Below are 4,944 nucleotides of genomic sequence, written 5' to 3' on the forward strand. Positions count from 1 at the left end.
ATGGGTCAGCCACAAAAACAGCACTTAAAATGCTCGACCCAGTGCTTCACTTGGGGCTTCGCCTGTCTTGTGGGGCATTCCGTACCAGTCCTGTCCACAGTCTTTATGCAGAGTGCGACAAATGGTGCTTAGCGTACCAGCGAACTTATGTTGACCTCCTATATGCCTCCAAAATCTCATCAATGAATAACCATCCCTTTAAACCGGTTTTTAATGATACGTCTACAACTAAACTCTTTTTAAACCGCCCATCAATTTCAGTTCCCTTCTCGCAGAGAGTGAGGGACGAGGTGACTATTCACGAGGTCTCCTTCTTAGCCACATTCAAATCATCTCACACTGATCTTGTAGCACCATGGCATTTTCGTCCTCTAGCATGTGACTTGTCTTTCGTACAATACAGTAAGAACAGGACACCTAGAAGTGGGATTTTGCAGCATTTCATGCATCTGCAGAATAAATACACGGCTGCAGAGTTCTTCAGTGATGCATTTAAAACGCTCACTGCAGTGTCTTGTGCTGCGCATGGTCCCAATTTCGAAGCATGTAGAACAATGAATGTTAATACAAGTATTTTTACGGCAGAAGCATATGGCATATTTCTGGTTGTAAGTCACATAGTTGTACATCATATTCCTACATCCGTCAATTATACAGATTCGCTGAGCGTCGTCCGCGCATTATCATCCGGAAAGTCATCAAAAAACCATGTCATTATTCTTGTCTTCAAAACAATTATGGTAGCTTATTCCTCAAACCTTGGGGTGACTGTGTGTTGGGTGCCAGGCCACTCTGGCATTGGCGGTAATGAAGTGGCAGATAAAATGGCCGCCAATGCTGCACTCCGAAACACAGTAGACATGGCAACACTACCACATTACACAGACTTCAAGTCACACATTAGACAACAACTAAATTTTATAATTTGCCTGTCAAACGTATCAACTGCTGCACTGGAACATATGCGCTTTTGAAATTACTTTCTATGGAGCCGAAAAATATTTGAATTCCCGCTCGCATCCATTTGGAAATCACGCTCTAGCCGAACGGATCTGCTAAGCAAAAATATGTTGTACCATGTGTGATTCATAGACTGTGCTACGCTTTAGCGGTGCGTGAATCTTCTCTGCAACCAAATAACGCCTTGTTGGTTTGGGTGGGTGGTGGTGGCTATGATGAAATTGCGCCATGTGCTACATAAGCCGTTGTATGACGAGATGCTGAGAAACTGTGTGAGATTTCCCGCCAAACTTCCGGATCCTGCGATCGTCCATGGCATCGTCAGGGATTTTCTGCGTGCCTTGAAATGTTCGTTTTTTACTTTTATTCGCGCATTTTTTGTGTGTTCGACGCCTCAGAAAACTTGTCTCGTATTCTCAAGTGTGGCTTGCGTTAACATGTGTGCTACGAGGTATGCGATTGCGGTAGCATGCCTGCGGTTGTAGCCGCTGCATCATTCCAGTTTGTATTGCTTCCGACATGTAATTTCACTGCTTGGTTAACTGTTAACTTGCTGTTCGTAAATTGGAATGTAGTGTGCCAGTGGTGCCAAGCAACTGCTGGTGGGTGAGCATCTATTATCTGTACGACAGTTATGAAAAGCGAAATACCAAGCTGTGCTTCGTAATTCCCGAAAAAGTGTGCAGCATTGTTTAATTCTGTGAAAGATTTTTTGTGTTTTAGAGTCCTTGATAGGGCTGTTGCTATGCGTGGCCTCTAATGTTCTAGACGACAAAGGGCCCGTGCGAGCAGCTGTATTGCTTTCGTGACAGATGTGGTTCGAGTGGTTCCGGAAAGGTCGACATGTCGACAGTGAACCTGTATCGAATATTATTAATTTTCGCTTCCTGTATATGGGCTGAGCGACTACGCTTCACTGTTTTTGTTTCATCGATTAGCAACTACGTAAAACGTTTTTGCTATTAGACACATCCCAGCAGAGCGATTTAAACTGTAAAGTCGGCTTCACTACGTACAAACGCGTCACTGGAAAGACATCTATTCAGGAGAAATTGAAGCAGTCTGACAGCGAAATGTAGAGTTCAATGCCTTTATTGCCAGACACCATTTTCACAACTTTCACAACAGTTCTTATACTTAGAGCGTCCACCTTGGGCCCTTAGCGGACAGCCAAAGACATGTGAAGGCATGCATGCAAACGTTTTAGGCGTATCTAATAACTGGGTACCGCTGCGTGGCTACGTGTTCCCTGAGCATGCCTATACTGGAGGAATTACGAAGTACTGCTTTGGTGCACAAGGGTGTGCATTTTTTTAAGACATCCTGTTTCGCTAAAAGAACTTCATTTTATGTTAGCTGGAAGTTATGAGCTTTGTGCCTGATAGCCCCTATATGCAGTTCTCTGAATATTTAAAATCTTTCCATTTGTATGTTGTTGGCAGCTGTTTTTTGCGTTACCCTCCAATGGTACATTTTAAACAGTTATTTTTGTGTCACTAATTGATTTTGGTTGTTTAGCTGAACATTTCCTGCCACCAATCACTTCGAATGTTTTAAGACGTTCACTTTCCATTTGTAATGTTTTTTTGCACTGCCTCTAATGTGTAAGGTATCAAATGTGGCTGTTAAAGGAAGTTTTCGTGCTCACATTATACCCAACATATTGTACATACTTTGCTCTTCGCTAATGAAAATATGATTCTAAGTTATTGCCTCTCAACCAACCTCAAAAAGATTAAATTTTAAAACTAATGTTATACTGGTGTGTTAGCTCACACAACGTTATGAATGTATGTGGTACTGAGGGTTCTTTCATGCATGCCACTCGTTGCATTTAATGTCGGCGGATACACAGAGATAGGCCAGATGACGAGAAGGACTTACCAAGTTGGCAGCCTTGCTCGTCTGGACAAGGAAGATGAGGATCATTGTAAGCCACGTACATTCGTAGCCAGTAAATGTAAACACTGCCATTATTTCGGATCTTGGACTTGGAATTCTTTCTTCATCACCTCATGGTTCCTAGAAAACCAGGAAGAAAGGAGTAGGGGCTTCTCAAGTCGGCGTATCGTGTCCGATCGGTAAAAGTGATGTCGATGACAAGGTGTAGGAGGCATCGTTATAATCCGGCAAGAGGAATGCACAAGCTGAATGTAAGGAGAACGGCTCTTCCGTAACAAAAAATAATTAAAAATGAAGAAATGGTGATGTGGAAACTTTGGGCTTACCCATAGAGCTGTTTCGGTCCAGCAATGATGAGTTTAGCATGCTGAATGCCGAGCAGTAAACCCGACGAAGAGTTCGTGGCGGAGTTAGACGCAGTTATCAGGTACAAAAACGCATTTTTTTCTCGCCCGCTTCGACATTTTTACCGTACATCATACACCATCTCATATTGTTAAGGTCCGTCAAACCTACTTGGCTGACTTAGTGGCTTGAAACCTTTTTTAAGACACACTTAATCGTCAGCACGGGCAACCACTCATTGGGCTCATCCTGTGCGGGAAGCACTTTCTCTATTTACTGTATACTTTGGATGAAGGTTTCCCTGACAGGCCGGGCACTTATGTCAGCATTCCTCACGGCCACTCTCGTCCTCCATAGGCTATGCAGACTGAGGACCATGATCAAGTCGTTCGACGCCTCACTTCCATCTTTCACAATTACGCATTTTTTCATCGCCCGCTTCGACATTTTTACCGTACATCACACATCATCTCATGTTGTTAAGGTCCGTCATACCTACTTGGCTGACTTAGTGGCTTCAAACCTTTTTAAGACACACTCAATCGTCCGCACAGGCAACCATTCAGTGGGCTCATTCTCTGCGGGAAACACTTTCTCTATTTACTGTATACTTTGGATGAAGGTTTCCCTGACAGGCCGGGCATTTATGTCAGCATTCCTCACGGCGACTCTCGTCCTCCATAGGCTATGCAGACTGAGGACCATGATCAAGTCGTTCGGCGCCTCACTTCCATCTTTCACATGTAGTAACCGAATTCCGTGCGGTGTTTTGGGGTAGTCTTTGTTTAATGTATGTTGGAAGATGTTACAGTGCAGCAATGGGTCCCAACAGTCGATAAAGAGAAGAATATTAGTTTCAATGTTTTTGCGCAGACTGTAATATTTTGTCGCCGAAGGCACGCTGGGCCAGCTAAAGGATAAGAAGTGTTCGTTAACCAAAACCAAACCAAAAAATTCTAACCAAAAAATTGTCTCGCCGCAGTGAGTCGTGCCACTTTTTGTGTAAGCTTCGATCAAACCAGTTTGACTTTGAAGCAAACAGAAAAGGTTTCCGACTCAACAGCTCTAAAACACTTCACTGGTGATGCTATAAAATCAAAATAAATTGGAGGCAAATGCTCAACCGGCTTTAGGAGTTGAAGGAACAACATAAACGTTTATGGTGACTGTTTTATCACAAGCCAGTGAAAATTCTTGTGAGCTCAAATGTTACGTTTAACACCAAAAGCAAATATTCGGGAATAGTTTGATTTTAAATACACGCCACATAAACAAAGGATATCACACACGGAAACTTCCTGCAGGGTTTCACAATTATTAACTACGCCAAACATTCAGCGTGTTCCCGACGCCATTAGTTGAGCTATTAGTTGCTCCACGAATTGTGCCACAGGTTCTTTTTCATGCGGCATATCGCACAAGTGAGCAGGTAACTTTGCAGTTGTAGCAGCGACGTTTCCGTTGAACAAATCTTTTATTGTGAATGAAGGAAGCTTGTCAGGTCAGGATGTACGTTAGAAAATAAGAGGCAGTGATTCTGACCACAAGGTCAGTATGTTTAAAAGATGAACATTTTGCTCTCACACAGCAGCCATGCAGCAATAAACACTAAGAGCGAATTCTCTGCTTGAATTGTCTGCTCAGGTAATAATGCCTGAGCACGGCAATGCACTGGTAAGACAACATAAATAAAAGGACTCCCAATGCGTCGTTCGTGGCAATGTGTAAATATGCTGA

The sequence above is a fragment of the Haemaphysalis longicornis genome, unplaced genomic scaffold (genome assembly GCF_048455015.1).
Source record: "Haemaphysalis longicornis isolate Haplotype H1 unplaced genomic scaffold, Haemaphysalis longicornis Haplotype H1 scaffold_13, whole genome shotgun sequence".
NCBI lineage: Eukaryota > Metazoa > Arthropoda > Arachnida > Ixodida > Ixodidae > Haemaphysalis > Haemaphysalis longicornis.